Raw genomic sequence first — 17,036 nt, 5'->3', positions numbered from 1 at the left:
TCTACCCTGAGGAAATGCCCTGCAGGTATAAAAGCACTGCACACATTATGCTTGGCCAGTCCAAAATGAATACTTTCCCTCCTAACAAGGTCTCCTTTCACATGAGTCCTACAGGTTTCTATAAATAACAGTGTTTTTAATAGCCCAACCAACACACTAAAAAAATATTTTGGGAAATGTGGAATTAATTGACTTCCTTCTCCCTATTTAGAGATTTCTAGGACTACTTTTTTTTTTTCCCTTCCCAGTTCCCTGTTAGAGAGACATGCAGCAATTCTTTACCCTGTAAGGGCTGAATTATCCACCATTTTCTCCTCAATTTGGCTATTACAACTGTGTTAATATTAGACTGTGAAAGAAGTAATCTTATTTTTAATGGATTTACCCACCTCCACAAACAAACAAAAAAACACAGCCCACAAACATTTAAACTTTAAACAAAATCACTTTTAAGGGAAATGGTTCCAGTTTTCATTAATTCTTTTTAAAGTTAAAAGTAACACTTTTCAGCGATGTCTGAAATCTTATATTAGAGTGTATTAAAGTAGAGCAATTCATTTTTCCCCCAAAATGTTGAATATTCTTTTTAACTGCAGTGACTCAGAAAGTTGTGGATTACTACAATGTGAATTATTTTGGCTCAGCCAAATCTCAATATTTCAATGAACGAGTACCGGAGAAAACATTCTGTGCTGCTGTGTTAGCAGTGGTGGTTAAGCTGCTGCAGCTGGATCTGTGATATGGTGTAGCTGGAGATATGTGATATGGAGGCGACCAGTCTGTGGGCACCTCTGGAGTTTCTGTCCATTTAATTGTGCTCCTTGGTCACCTTCCTGAGCCTTGTGTCCCCCGGCACATGTGCTTTCGCCCTGCTTTCTGCTCCCTAGCCAGGCATGCCTGGAGCTCCAGGAGCCACCTGCCCTCTTGGTCTGAGAGCCCCCCGCTCTCCAGATGCCCCTGTGGATGCCAGTAACAGGAATGTGATTCAGCACAAGAAAATCCACCAGATCCTGGCTGCTAGTAAGAAGCCATGATGGCTCTGATCACAGCATACTCTTTTTTTTTAATATCTTTTCCTTTTTTTTTTTTTTATAAATTGGGTCGCTTTAGGATTGGAGCAGTCCAACTCCCACTTTTCATTGGCTTCAGGAGACATTCTGTATTTTTTTTCACTTTTTTTGTTGTTTGTTTTTAGCAGTGATACTTTATAAAAGTCAAAGGAACAGCCTTGATACAGAGTGAAGTGAAGTACAGGGAACGAGGGCTTTACCCTCTTCCTTCCCAGTTGCTACTTTCAATGTGGTGCAGATGCTCTGGTTCCCCACCGCTCCCCCCAGCAGCAATCTGGTCTTTGAGCAGTCGCAGGAAGGCATTTGAGTATGAAAGAAATGATGCATCAGGTGCCGAAGGAGAGGTTAAAATGTCTGTTTGCCCTGAGTCAGATAATAGTGTATATACTACAGATAAACAGATGCACAGCTGTCCTTAATCTTTCACACTTTTGTTTATATACAGAAATAAATGTGTTTCCTCAAATGTAAAGTTACTATATCCATTTAAACAAACGTTACATGTGTATGGGAAACCTCAACCTTTATCTAGTCCATAAAGGAGATAGAGATTTTATTTTCTCTTCCTATAGGGGAGCTTCTGGAAGAATAATCTCTTAGCCCTCCTTTAATTTTTTTTTTTTGCACTGTCCCTTGAATAACCTTGTGGAAGGCTGAAACAAATGGAAATTCCTGTGTGAGCAAATAGCAATATGCAGCAAAATGGGGATTAAGCAGAACTCATGTCACTTCCTCAGTAATAGATTGCCATTAAGGAATGCAAGTAACAAGGCAAGCTCTCCGCCTGCACTGAATCAAGGAAGTTGTTCCTGCCCTGACCCTCCTATGTTTTTTCACCAGAGGATTGAGATTTAATTTCCATATATGATAGAGGGTTTTGACAGCTGGAATTTCTGTAGTGCTCGAGCTAAGCACCTCTGAGAGCGCTCTCGTTTGCACTCCTGCGGTATTCGCCGCCTGCTTTTGCAGACAGTTTTTTGTACTTGAATTCTGCTCACCTCCACATCTGGCTCGTCTGTGGTGAGCTGATAAGATATCAGCATATCTAAACGAGGAGCACATGAATGATCTCTTCTCGCTCTATTCTTTTCCTCCCGTGATTTGTAAGTGTTAAAGCACTCATCTGTTCTGGCAGTTAATGTATGCAGCCTCTCAATAGCTAATATCCTGTCATAGGCAGTGCAAACCAGCTTAATCTGGTTCACTGCTTTAGCAAGTAGTAGAGAAAATATAGGTGAAATGAAGAACTCAGCTACTAGCTTGCAGACTGGCACTTGCTCGGCTGTAAAGCGATACAGAAATATTACATGGAAGATTGTGTCTGTAACAGAAAGATCTACACTTTGTTGCTCACAACAGACTAGCCATAGCTCTTTGTATCACTCTGCAGCTCTGAAGTCTATTACTTTGCAATAAGAATGCTTATGTTTGAAGATTTAAAATGCAGATGCAGAAAATCTGCAATGAATTGTAACTTGGCACAGACGACAAAAAGTTGGGAGAAAATTTGATATATATACATTTTTTTTTGTCTGCAGAATCCATCATTCTAGACGTTTGGAAGTCAGTTTCATTTGTTTCGGTAATAAAAAATAAATAAATTAGTCATTTGGGCTCCAAATGCTTTTCTGCCCTGATATGTTGGGAAAGGAGTTAATAAAAATAACTTAAACCCCAGGCTCTTTCAGAACCTAACACCGGATTTTGCACCTATGGAAAACCTGGTGAAGTTAAGCTCTGTGCCATTTTATTGCCAGCTTTGCCTTTTCTTTTGAGTTCCCCTTAATGTTTTCACAACTTTCCTTCCTGCTTTCCCCCTGTGCTTTCACAATATGAATATTAATAATTAGAGTGCAGACCCAGTTGAACCTGAGTTTAAAGTTCAGTGTCCTGACTTTGAACTTTTTTGTCATCTCTGGGGATTTTTTGTGATGCACCCTAAATTATACAGCATCTCAAGAGAGGAATGGAAATGAAGCGACTTTGTGGTGCGTGTCTTGGCTCCCCTTGAAAGAGCTCAGGGCTTTTGGGAGTTTCTCTTGCTGTGCCAGGCACTTCTTTGTGGTGGAGATGAATGGTAGAAACCTCCAAAGCTACTTTGCGGGGAGAAGACAAGACTCTTACTTCTTCTTAAGAGAGCCAGGTGGGATTAAAAGTGAGGATATGGTGGCAATGCCAGGGGCTCAAGGGCAGGGCTGGGGAGATGCAGCCTTTCTGTGGTGATGATGCTCTTTCCTTGGGGCTGATGAAGCACAGAGGCACGGACAGACACTGGTGTGGTCGTACTGCAGCCCAAAGTTCCCTGTCTGGTGGGGGACTGCCAGTGGCTTCTCCGAGGTCAGCCTGGCTGTTTGGGGGAGAGGTGTGAGAGCGTAAGACGGCCCCTAATGCATATGCTCGTGGTTATGTTATTAATTAACTGCATGATTATGAGCTTAGGAGATGCTTTTTGAAGATGTTGAGGATATACTGTAATGTTTGTGGAGTGATATGTTTGTATGTTTAATAACGAGCCTACAGTTGTCTTCATCGCTGTGTAGGTCCAACATGGCTGCAGCACCTCACCCCTCCTCTACCTGCTAGAAAAATCTTGAATCACCCCCATGCCACCCTTTCCTTCCACTTCTCTGTTAAGGGAATAAGGAATTGCAGGCAAGAATCTCTTTAACATGAGGTTGAGATATCTTCCTGAGGTGCAGAGGTTAGGGTAACTCTGTTCATCTTTTAATGATAAACAAAGGTATGGCTTAGTGATCTGTTTTTGAATATAGCTCCCCTTAAATGGAGGTGCCTGGTGAAATGTTGTCTTTTCTGCTCTTTTAGCCATGTTATGTGTTAGAAGGAGCTGGCAGTGACATTTCTGAAGACAACTCCTACCACCTTGCTAGAGGGGATTTTTGCGGTAGGTGGAGAAGCTCAGCACTTCTGCTGTGTGTCTCCAGCCTCTGGGAGTCAGCAGAGAGAAGTCTTCAGGCAGCGCCATTTTCTTGGTGCATTGGTTTTGTTGGTGCATGAATTCTGTTCCGTCTAGGCTCAGATATAGGCTGGTGATCATCTTAAATTTCCTTTTTTTTTTTTTTTCTCCCTACAATAAAAGTGTTGGCATTGGACCAAATAGTAACTTCAGCAGTAAGTCAAAAGCCAGTTTCTGTGGTGCTGCCGGAGCCTTGGAGGCCATGGCTCACAGGACCTGTGACAGAAGGGGGCGGCCATCCGCTGGGCTGCCTCCTGGCCCTTCTGGAATCAGCCGTGAGGTGTGCTAATAATGGGGGTTGCTGCAGTCCTACAGCTTTAGAGAGCTACGCAGTTTAATATTCATCTGAAAAAACGATAGCTGTTGCTGCAGGGCCTGATTGCGCCGAGGCAAATCCCCTCGGCAGACGGGCTTAGTCACCATACCCTTGGATACAAGCCAGATATTCCTTGCTCTTTTAAGGAGCCGAACTTGGTCACCTTGCCCTAGTGGTCATTAGGTTTTTTTTTCTTTTTTCTCCTGGAATAACAGCTTTCTTCTTCTGCTAGCTACTATATTTAGTCCTGCAAAAGTGTGATAAATATGCAGCGTGATAGACATTCATTTATAATCATCTGTGTTTTCTTGTGTGATACCTCAGTGCACCGAGCAGACATGCAAGAAGGAAGGATAAAGACTGCACAAGTTGCCGTGAATCTGAATTCCCCAGCTTGAGTGTGTGTTATCTTGCTTTCTAACTAATGCTCTAGCAGCACAGTTTTTGGCTTTTAATTTGCACCCAGAGTTACTTTTTGTGTACTTGTGTTTTCCCTAAAATTAAGGCTTTTGCACTGATCTCCTCAGTGCTCACATTTTCTCATTAGTATTTTGCTTAGGGAGTGTTCTCTCAGGCTTCTACCCTATTGTTTGTAAAGGAGCGCTGTGGGATGCCATTATCAGGCTTGCACAATCCACTGTGTGCTTGGCGTTATTTATTGTGGAATGGTTAGTGCATGCTGCGTCTAGTGCTTCTTAGGTAGCAAGCATGGGAACTTTATCAGTCAGAGTAGCATCTGCTCACGCCTGGCCTTGCTCTCTCCCTTTTATATGGGTTTTATGGCAGTGCAAACGCATTGGTTATAATCACACAATGGTTGAGGTTGGAAGGGATCTCTGGAGATCATCTGCCAAGCAGGGGCACCTAGCGCATGTTGCACAGGATGGCATCCAGGCAGGCTTTGAATATCTCTAAAGAAGGAGACTCCACAACCTCTCTGGGCAGCCTGTTGAAGTGCTCTGTCACCCTTTCAGATGTAATGAGCTACATTTGGATCCTGCCCTATGGAAGGGTGATTAGGCTTATAATATTTTCTGAATTATAGGAAAAGTATAGAAGTGATAAAAATGAAAATATATCAATAATGCATAAATCAATAATAAGTCACCAGCAAGAAAATGAACTTTGAGTACTGCTTTCAGCACTGACTTTTTTTTTAAAATGCCTGTAATAGTTAGAAATTATAAAGTATAGTGGAAAGCTCCCAGAGAGCAGCAGTGCTTCTCGACATTTTAAGTCTGTGCATCATTTCAGTTGGTTACAAATCCTTTGTATGCTTCACTATGCTGCAAGTTGCAGGAGTTTCGCAGGGTCCTTGTACCTTCCTTATGCAGACACCTCTCGGGCCAAGGTGGGATTACAGCTTTCTAGCTGACAGCCAGGGGCCCTTTGTTCCCAATGCAAACACGTGAGAGTAGCTTGATACGTATTTTATTTTCTCTTTGCTTAGTCATGATATACAGTCTTAAGGATGTTATTACCGGAAAGTCATCTTTGTAGCAATGAGAAACCAGCATTATAGACTGTTCCTGATTTTTTTCACCAGCGTAGCACTGGTGTTGGCTTAGAACATGATAAATGTCAGCTGAATTGAGCTGTTGCCCCGGTCATGTGTAAATATTAATCTGAAAACTCAATGTGAAGGCTAAACTTCACACACTAGTGTCATTGTGGTGATAAGAGGTGTGTGTGGGGGGGGGAGGGAGTATGTGCTACAATGGAGCTTCTGCACCTATGAGGGCAAACCTGGTGTATGCAGGAGGAGACTTGTTTAAAAAAAAACAAAAAACAAAAAACACTTTTATGACAGTATACTTCTTAATTTATTTATTTTTCACTATTTTATTCACAACCGTACCATGTTTCTTACAGAGGAGAGTGCCCGGGCCAGGTGGAGCTCCCTGGGAGATCAGGGGAGCAAGTTTTCAGACCCTAGCAGGCAGGGCAAGGAGTGGGAAAGACATACCTGGGGCTGGAAGGAGTCTTGGAGATGGTAGTGAGGAGTGTGGAGCAGGCAGGCTTAAGGGGAAATCACAGGCTCATTTTGCTGTGGCATGGTCACTGAGTTAACTGAAACCAGACCTGGAAGTAAGAGCCTGCCTGGAGGGGCACAGCAGGCAAGGGGAGATTTGGTAAAAGCCCTTAAAACACTTCTGTTGTCTTTTGTCTAATGAAATGGGAACTTTAAAGGAATGCTTATGCTCCAGATGGAGGGTTGAGGGCTTTTTTTTTTTTTTTTTTTTAAAGAGGTTTTGAAGTTGTAGTTCTATCTCCCTTGGACTGGGTACTACATTAAGTTTAGTTGTCTGTATTTAAGTAGCCCAGGTTTCATTCCAAGACCAGGTTGTTTAAGATTTGTTATAGACTAAAGCTTTTAAAATGTCACTGCGTAGAAGTTGGATTTACAAATCTCTCTCTTTGTGTGTGTGCTTATTCTCTAAAACAAAATTATACCAAGAGCTTCAATCTTCAGGCCTCCCTTACCTGAATTACTGGTATCCAACTGCTGAGGGAGGGGAGAGCAGCTTGTGCTCAGGTCTCCTATTTCATGGTGCTTCAGAGTTGGCCTCTTTGCTCTGGGCACAGCTGAATTTCGTAACATAAGCTGAATGCAAAGGCCAATGTCATGGTGCACAAACAAAACAAGAAGCAGACTGTGGAACTCATTTGCAGGAGTTTTAAAAAGTCAATGAATTAGGCTTAATGGAAGCAATTTTTCCCCTCCCTTCTAGTTGCGAATGCTTTTGCTGAATTCCTGCAGAGGGCTTACATATGTTGTAGCTTGTGACCCCGTGACATAAAGGACTTAGATTCCCTCCCCAGGAAGTGGTCTGGTCAGGAGTTGGACCAAGCATAGGTGAAAACAGAGTAATTCCCAGAGAGGGTGAGTCCAGCTGCTGTTTAGTTAAAAGCTACTTTTTTGGCACTATGAACATAAAGCAAGGCAAAGAAAAAGAGAAATCCAGGACATATTAATATGACTGAGTTATCATTTAAAAAATATTTATCAATAAATAAATATTATCAATGTTTATCAAGTGTGATTTTTCAGTTTTTAAAACACTTTTCTCATTGAGAACATGTTAGTGCTTTTTTTTTTTTTTTTTTTTCCATTATAGGAAAAAGCCTGATGAAGGGTGGTACGTGCTTTTCTGGTCGCACTAAACCTCCCCTGAAATCTCTGACAATTTTTCTTGATCTCATAAACTGCATCCATTGTCTTTGAGGCTTAAAAGTTGGCGTTGCTTAGGAGAGGTGGTATTTGCATCTGTTGTGGAAATATGAGGTCTTTTCATCACAGACCCTTGGGCTGTGATGAAACTTACGTATGATTAGCACTGCTCCTCGCTTTGGAATAAGCCTTCTCCAAGTGACATGAGTATGAAGAGATTTCAGTTACAACTAAACCCTTGCTGCCAGTTTTGTACTGACGTGCTGCCTCATTCATCTGTGTTTTGCAGGACTGGGACCCACCAGCCTCAGAGCTGTTGGGTGCCAGTTTGAGTCTCTGAACTGATATCTGATGGGCAGGCAGAGCGCCCTTGCTTGACAGCATCATTTTGAGCATAGTGGGGTTTCGTAAGGCACCTTTGTCATATGAAAATTGGAATATGTACTTTAAAAATTTGGGACTGGGAATCTTAACCCAAATTCCTTAAAAGTAAGATGATGAATAAACGTGAGGAAAACAATTTTTTTTCTCAAAACATTCAATCCCTATCAGTGTTGCCAGGAATTCAAATAAACGGGCAGCAGGGCTTGGTGATGCATGTTGCTGCATTGCCACCTAATGGCAAGGTAGATAAGGAAGCGGTATTGCTGGCGGTGGTTTGGCAGTGGCTGGGAAGGAGCTTGAACAGAAGAGCCTAGCTGAGCGCTGGTCTCCTGTGACTGGGTCATAAATATTAAAGCAGGATCTTCTGATGGGGTTGAACACGAACTATAAGAGAGATCGATGACTGGGAAGCACCTGTAGGCCTTTCAAGGGTGGTACCGTAGGGAATTAAGTGGTCTGGTGTTTGCTGAGCATTCACCTGAATGTTTTAGGTTAGTTGGAACTCTTCAGTCTTGCTAGTTGAGAATTTTCTACAGAACAGTGTTTTTTTTTTTTCTTTTGTTTTTCCAACAACTAGCTTGGTGGCTCTGTGTGTCTTTCATAGGTAAATATAAGGGTTCAGGGTGCCCCCAGCTTAATGTTTTCAATGGGTATGGAGTAACAGAAGTCTGAGAGAAGTTAAGATCTTTCTAATACTATACTCTCATTTAAAAAAAAAAAAAATCCTTGAATTGTAAACAGCCCATATATTTTAAATATGTTTAGCTGAAAGGGGCTTTTGCCTTATGCACTGTACTTCTAAATTAAATGTAGTCTGGATTTCAAGAGCTAGGATCAAATATTCAGTGTTGGTCTTGTACTACTGTAGAAATGTCAGAATTTGCTTTCAATGTGCAAACACATGCTAAGGGTGCTGGCAAATATTTAAACGAACCTTTTTGCCGACTTTATGCTTAAGTATTTGTTGCAATCATGTGTAGTGTACCTGTTGGATGCTTATGCTAATGACCAGTCAGAAATACTCAGGTTAAAATAGTATGATCACGCTGTTGCCAACCCCAAACATTACAAACACTAATATTCTTCCTCAGAAGTTACGTGCTTAGGAAATTGAGGTTTCTCTTGTGCCTGTTTTATTCTGGAGAATCTGAACTTGTATCTGCTCATGATTAAAAATCAGAGTGGCAGAAAGCCAACTGTGCATCACTTGCTGAATAACCTTCAAGACACCAAAGCTCCCTACAGCTTGGCACAAGGGTGGTAATGTATTTTGCCAACAAAAATAGTTTGTTCTGTCTCAAATGCTCTTGTCCTTGTAAGGATGGTATGTTGGCATATTTTTCGTAATCATAAACTCCCTACATAATCCAGTTGAGAGGCTTTAATCACGATTTTGTGTGTGGAGGTCTTCAGTTGGGGTGTAATATGGTGGATTCTGTTTGTTTTAATTTTTATAGCAAGATACAGTATATTGCCATTTCCTGCATGGAAAAATATTTGCACACAATTGTGTGGTTGGTGAATAGTAACTTATTTTCTGAGAGTGAAAGGCTGTGTACAACTTCAGGTTTAATATTTTTTTTGTTTAGTTTTTAAGAGTCAGAGATTGTATTTGGAGGTGATACTATGCCCACTGCAAGGCGGATAACTAAGTAACACCCAAGGATTTCATTCCAGAGCATTGCATTTTTCCGGCTTTTGTCCAGACACATTCATCATCTTCTGTGCATTATACATGGATTATGATTTATACATTAAAAAAGTGTTTTCTTGCGGTTGCTTATCAGACTTGGCAGATGCTACTGGACAGAAGAATGTAGCTCTATGTTGTCTGATAGTTACACAACTGTATAGAATTGTATTTACTTTGTCTGCAGCGCATTTATTATTATCGCTGAAAGATTGTTAACATAATGTAAATACCCTATTTACAGGAAGGCTAAAGGCTAAGTTAGATTTTATTAGAAGAAGCCTACTTGGCTACCAGCTGTGCAGTAGAGGCATTTCAATGCATAACCTGCAGGGCAGCTTTCCTACTTTAAACAGATGTTTTCTTAATGACATACATTCTAAGAGGGATCTCATTCTCAAACAAATGGTTTGTCATTGTATGCAAACTGAAGGAGAGAAGCCTGCCTCTTTTGGTAAGATCTGGATGCTGGATTGCAAATTCCCATTTTAAAGCTAGAACTCTGGTTCTGTGGAGGATCTTGGAGTATTTACATAGCCTTAGAGAATGCTTGGCTTGATTCAATGTACTATTTTAAATATGAGGATGTAACTTTCTTAAAAGAAAAGGAGAATACTAATCTAAAATATATGGGTGAGAGTTTTTCCCCCACTGAGAATGAAAAAGAAAAATGTGATAGTGTTTTTCTTCACTTCCCACTGTGCCATGTCTTTTTAACCAACGAGACCCATAGAGGACAGCTAAGGAACTGTAGTAGCTTCATTACACTGAGAGCTCTATTGATGCTGTCCTGATGCTGCTTTGAATATGGTTGGAATATGACAAGGCAGGAAAATCTTGACAAAGTGCTTCACCATTCCTGAAGTTTCTAGTACTGGTGTTGAATTTTACTAATTTCAACTGGTGTTGGAAAATGAGCATTCAGATATTTTCCTTATGCAAAACATTTCCCTTGCTGTAAATGAAATAGAGCCTTCTCACAGGTGGCTGGTGGTCCGTGTTTTTGTGATCAGCAAGGAGTGTTGAGGATGTGGGGCTTGGAAGTGGAAAGGTGGCATTCTAGGAAATCCACGTCCTGCCATTCCCACTAGTGGTCTTTCCAACACTGCTGAAAGATGAAAGCTGTACACCGGGAGGGACCGCAATTACTGTCACAAGTAAATAATGCCCCTTGGAAACATGTGCCCATAAATCCACTCTGGGGAGTAGAGCCTGTTGTCATCTCAGAAAAGCTAAATTCCTGAGCACTTGAATGAAAAGAGGCACTCACTGGTTGCGCAAGGGTCTGTATCCCTTTTGGAAAACTCTTGAAATGTGCTCTTGACAGGTCACCCCCACCTGTTTCTGCACCCTCTCACTTAACCTCATTGAGAGCTCTGCAGACACTGCAGTGTGTCAAAGCAGAGCTGATTAATATTGTCTTCCACTGAAAAGCACTGCTGCTTTCTGGTTCACCAGTTGCTGTGCCCACAGAGCACATGTGTAAGTCAACAGAAGTCTTTTTTAAATTTTGAGCTCTGGGTGGAAAAAGTGCCAGCCCAGAGCTCCCAGAGGTATGCATGTGCATTGAGAGCCCAGAAGGTGCTCAGTTCCCTCCCTGGAGAGCGTCTGCTGGAAAACCTCCTTGGTGGGAAAGGCTACGTGCAAACAGAGGTGCCCTCTTTGGGTGGTGTAAGTTGGAGATTCCCAGCCTGGGGTATCCAAGCAGCTCATTCTGCCCACCTAAAGAAACTTCTGCTTCATCATAAGGTGTGGAACACTTGCCGGGGGGGTGATGGAGCTGTACAGCTTTAAAATTTCTCCTGCTGCTGTCAGTAACAGCAGTAAATGGTTGGATAAGTGATGCACAGGGGGGTGAGGTAGAGAGAATTGTCTGAATTTGAGACTTTTTCAAAAACTCCTGTTCAGTTGTTGGTCTGAAACTAAAACGCTTTTGCAGCTTTCCATTTTTACTTCTTAAATAGCTACCAAAGGCTTGGTATACTGTTGTGTTACACATTTAAACAATCCTTTAGAGGAGTTTGTGGAAATTGGCTTATTTTTCCCTTTGCTTTTATTATTTCTGTTTTACATGAGGTATGCAAGAAAATATGTTCTGTTTAATGAAACGTTGGTGATTTCCTGCTGTGGAAAAGACTGGCTTATCTGAGGCTGTCACACTTGCCTGATATTAATTGATTAAATATTCATTTGCTAATTTTGAATCCTGTGGTTTTGTGAGCACAGCGATCAGCCTGCAGAGGTCAGAGCCATTGCAGCTGGAGCATGAACGTCAAGTGGAGAGGAGCTGGGCGCTGCTGGGAGTTGGGGGGGGAGATGGAGAAGGGCCCATCCAGCACAGTTCCTACCATATGCGTCTCCTGTGGTCCTCCACAGTATGTCCTGCACTCTGAGCTGGTGTTTCTGCTGCTGTTCTCCTGTCCAGCTGCAGCCACCTCACTGCATGACCTCCTTTCAGGCTGTTACAACATCCCTTGTGAGATCGGGTCTTGTCCTGTCTGCTCCCCCTGCCCCAAGGTTGTCTTATGCTCGGTGGTGAGGGATCTTACCATCTGCCCACAGGGCCTGGCTCTGCTTGAGAAAAACTGCTGATGGACACCATGCTCTGGAACCGGTCAATTCCTTGTACTGAGTTGCCACGTACATCTTTAGGAATGAGACCTGTGTGGAAAAACAGTGGTAACTCTGCCAGGAAAATGAGAAAACATTTGCAATTAGATTTCAGCTACACAGGGAAGGGAGACAATAGCATTTTCTTGTATTTATTCAGGCCGATTCCTTTTTAAGCCATATTAAAATGCATCAGAAGTGCCAGCCATTATAAAGCTCTGAGATACCAAGCAAATGAGGTAAGTAAAATTAGCGGCAATTGTGCTCAGACTACGTTCTACTGCGAAATATTAGCAAGATGGCTCCCTGGAGACAGCTGGGCTTTTAGGGGAAGGATCGAGATGGTTGTAGTGAGCTGATGAGGTCTCATGACTTAGTTATGAGACATCAGATTTTTATTTTAAAGCTTACATTATTGTAATTTCAATATTTTACGTGCCACTTGAAGCATTGTCTTAGGGCTGTACCCTTGTTGCTGATTATTTTTATTCAGCCCCCCTTGAAAAACAAGCCTGAATTGAAATGCATACGCTGTACCAAAACACTGAAGGGACCATGTTCAAATGATAGAACCAAAGCAACAATTTTTGTCCAAATAGGTCTCAGAAATTAATAAAACAGATTGCAAAATAATCTGTGCATTGAAACAAGGGAATCTTAGTACGTTTGGGAGTTCTGGAGGTGTGCTTAAAGCTTGTAACTGGAACCAAGTTGAGTTGCTTTCCACTGCTTCATTATACAAATACCTATACCATTTGGAGAAGAGTTAGCACATCTCTTTTTCTGGATGCCAGCTCAAAAACTCAAATAAGATTTTGGAAATCAAAAGTAATTTCTGCATGCCTGTTTTTTCAGGTTCTTGACATAGAAGACTGTATTTTCCAGACTACTGCAGGCGCCAGCAGGCTTGAGATCAGCCTGGAGGAGCTGGGATCTCCTTGAGATATTTAAGCAGTGGTGCAGTGGAACCCAGGGAAATGGAGGGTGGTGCGGGAAGGCAGTGAGGAGCAGAGATGGCTGTGGGGACATTGCTCGTAGGCCCAGCCTCTCTGCCTGTTGTCCCTGGGCTACCACCAGGCTACAGACTTTGTATGTTGGTATAGGGGAACAGTTTTTGGTAGAGGAACGAGGTAAATGTCTGAAAAGAAGATTATACATCTGGCTGTCTCTCCTCATCACTTTTTGTTTACCTGCCGATTTCTGTGCAACTGATAGAATTATAATATTCCCAGGGAGCAAATGTAGCTCAGATAGGCCAATGTGTTGAGAAGCTGCTGGGAGGATAGATAGTTGGACAGGCACATGTATGTGTACCATGATTGCCCAAGACTGACTTCTTTTTGAGAAACTGGACTGAAAAATCTGCTTTGGACAGAAGCTTTTACATAAAGGATGCTTGTCTGCTCATTGTGTATGCATGAAACTTCATTTAGAGTTAATGAACATCAAAGGGACTCAGTTATGGGGCTCAACTTGTTACTTTTTAAATATTTAAATTAAACAAAAACACTTTTGGAAATTGCTAGGTTATAAAAATTGGGAAGAAAAAACCTTTAGTATTATTGGTACATTAGTATTTGTACTCAGTGTCTGATAGCTGTGTTTGCCAGGTATTGGGTAGTCATCTCTCTTATAAAGTAATAAGCTGAGCTGTTTTGTTTATACAGGGATTTCTCTATGCAGTGTTTGGCTCCAGACTTGCAGGTGTGAGACTTGCTCTGAGATTTTTTTTCCTCTTAAACATTGCAGTTTGCTATATGGGATATGAATTTTTTGCAAGCACAGCGCAAGCCTCTGGCTGAGGTCAAGAGAGACAGCAATGTGTGACTCAGTTTTCTGTGCTCACGGGTGTACAAATACAGTCCTTCAAGTGACTCCTAACGGTTCATACCATACAGTTCATGAAGGAATCCTGTATTAGGAGAATACTGCCAAAATCTGGCTATTTGATTCCCCCTCTGTCTTATTTAAAACGTGCAATTAAACTGATGGTAAAGGACATTTTGCCTTGAAAGCACGGAGATGTGTAATTAGGATAGTTGATCCCTTTGCATTACAGAAACCTCAGCACTGTTCACCAGTGACTTGTACAGACTGATTTGTCCATGTTGGTACTGCTGGAACCAAAAGTTTGTAGTAGTTTCCAGTTGGAAGGCTGGGACAGACTAACAACCTAAGCATTAGATAAATTCTATTAAATGATCAAATGTAAGGTGTGGCAGCAATGCATTGCAAAGCTATATGTGGCATACAAGTGCAGTGTTTCACTCTTACTGATCCTGCCTCCCAGGATTGGTGCTGCCATTTGAGAAAAACATGAGAGAACACTGAAGTCTCTCATTATTCATAAAGTAGAATCAACCATCCCAAGAAATACTCCATCACTTATTAAATGTGGAATATTTTAGTCAGAATTCCTGTAGACTTCTTTGATATTCCAATAACTTCTGTGCCCTACCATGTTCCACAGTAAATGATGCATTTCTGCCATGCAATGTTGTTGTGTCTTCATCACCTATCTTATTCCTTCAGGTTATCTAGATTTACTAAATTAGCTGGAAATTGTATAATTCAATATTAATGATGTGATTCTTAGAATAAAAGGGGGAAGCAAGTCTATTTTTTTTTACCAAATTCACATGGTCTCTGATCACTTTGAAATTTTATATTTATTGATTATTAAATTGACAGCTTTTTTGCGGATATCTATACATTTTCTTAACATACTTAACCATCTTTCCACATCCTTTTACTGTTATAAGGGACTTAACTTCCCCCCCGGTTTGAGTATGCTGTTAGCACAGCCCTGCTGGAGGGAGGAACGGATTTCCATGACTTATGTTTGTCAGAAGAACCTGGCTTGGAAGCAGCGCTTCTTCGGTCGAAACCTGAAATTTCTTGCTGCTTTGATAGAATTTTGTGCAGGATGAAATTAGTACAAACTGCTTAGAACCAGGGAAAATGGGAGGTCCTAAAATGTCTGATGTTGCTCTGTCCTTACAGCCTTATAGTGCCAAGTACTTACAGGCAGAAGGATAAAGGGTACTGTGTAACTGTCTGCATTAGTATTTTCATAGGTAACTTACAAGTATGTAATGATATGGAAAAATCAATTTTGACAAACACAGTCAATGACTCTAGTACATCTAATTTAAGTGTTCTAAATTAACACAGTCATTTCTTGACAAGTAATGCTCAGTTATGTGCTCTTGGGCAAATAATGCTCTAGCCAGCTCTTTCTTCATTACTGATCACAAAATACAATCAACAATGCTCTTCACCGCAAGACCTTCGCTGAGGCAGGAGTTTGTTTCAACTTATGTGATAGAATTATCCAGTCATTAAAAATAAAACACACAGAAAACACCCTTATTTAAGTAAATGAGATTTCTTATTTGTGGGTTTTTTTTTTCATGCTTTAAAACTGTTTGAGAAAATTAGTTTCTTTGTATTGCTGAGTGCGACTTTTGCTATAATTGGGAAATTTGTTGAAAGGAGAAGTTCACTTTCTGTTTTTTAAACTTGCTCTACTGTGTGAGTAGCAAATTGCCATTGGCAATAGTTTTGCACATTAACCATATCCAAAATGTTTGCATTGGCACGTGAAGAAGGAACTTCTACATCCACAACTAAATACACTTTTTAAATTGACTTGTTGTTTGTCCAAAAATACACTGATTCAATAGTGATGTAGGATGAAAGAAATCATGTGAAATCATGTGCTATATTCATCTATCTGGTTTCCCATTCCTGATCTTGAACATGGAGGAATAGTCCTTTAGGAAAATAATTTTCTGGGCATGTTTGTTTGCAGTCCTTACTGAGGCTGTACAGACCTATGATCCTGTTGCATAATAAATATTACTGCTATTGAAGGTGTTTTTGGGTGGTGTAAACCAATTGAAGAAGAAAAGTGATGTAGTGAAGCCAATATTGTTATAAAGTGCTAAAAGTTATGTATGTAACTGAAATCATCGTTGTGTAGTTTTCAGATTCAAGATATTTCTTTGTTTTGTTACAGGTGCTCATCTAGGAAGACGTTGTAAGATTGCTTGAGGTGAATAAGTCTCCGGAAATACAATTTGCTTAGCAGGTCAGTTCGCTTGTTTTGATATAAACTGCAAAACATTCTCAGCTTTTGTACCTTTTCTGATAACCTTTATAACTCACAAAACATAAGTATTTTAAGTAATTTGTGATTAAGGCTAAACTAGTGATGTTCACTGTCAGGGACAGTAACATTAGCTTTTTCCTTCTGTTCTACTTTACAGTTGCTTGTAATTTGTGAAGAAAGTTGCTGATTGGCCTTAGATGTTGAGGCCATGTGTTAATTTTTAGGAGTGGAGACCCATCTTTGTCTCTTAATTACTGCATTTTACCTTTTAAAATATGCAATTTCTCTCTACTTTGATTGTTTCCTCCCTGCCAGTTCTATCATGAATAATTTTTTATGCACTTGTGTAGCAATCTTGTGTTCTGTAATCAACATCTACAAGCTATTTGGGATTCATAGCATAACATATTTGTTTATTAGTTCAGCAAATATATGTTAATGAATTTTAAATCGTTATGGGGAAAGTATGTCTCCATATGTTATTGATTTATCTATAAATTAATTTGCCAGGTCATCCAGAATAAAACCAATCTCTTGCAGTAATAGGAAATCTACATTTTCATTTCAAATATTTAATATCTAAAAAGGCTCCTAGTGTATTTAGCTAATAAGATCATGTACGGGTTGCTTCCAGTCAATGCAAGTGTAAGACATTCTGTCAGTAATTAGTATGCACTGCCAGACTTTGATTATACCAGCTCTTTGA

The 17,036-nt window shown here is 40.7% G+C and overlaps 1 protein-coding gene across 1 annotated transcript in view; it reads left to right on the top strand.

The window, feature by feature from the left end:
• TMC3 (transmembrane channel like 3) overlaps nt 1-17,036 on the top strand; it is a 283,226-nt gene that overhangs the window by 70,809 nt on the left and 195,381 nt on the right. The window contains exon 2 of the mRNA XM_083849933.1: nt 16,238-16,309. The gene's annotated coding sequence lies outside the window, so the exon portion shown is untranslated. The remainder of the gene's footprint in view (nt 1-16,237; nt 16,310-17,036) is intronic.

This window comes from Anser anser (assembly GCF_964211835.1).
Source record: "Anser anser genome assembly, chromosome: 10".
Taxonomy (NCBI): Eukaryota; Metazoa; Chordata; class Aves; order Anseriformes; family Anatidae; genus Anser; species Anser anser.
Note: the sequence above shows the minus strand (reverse complement) of the source record. Positions and strands in the feature narration are given on the sequence as shown.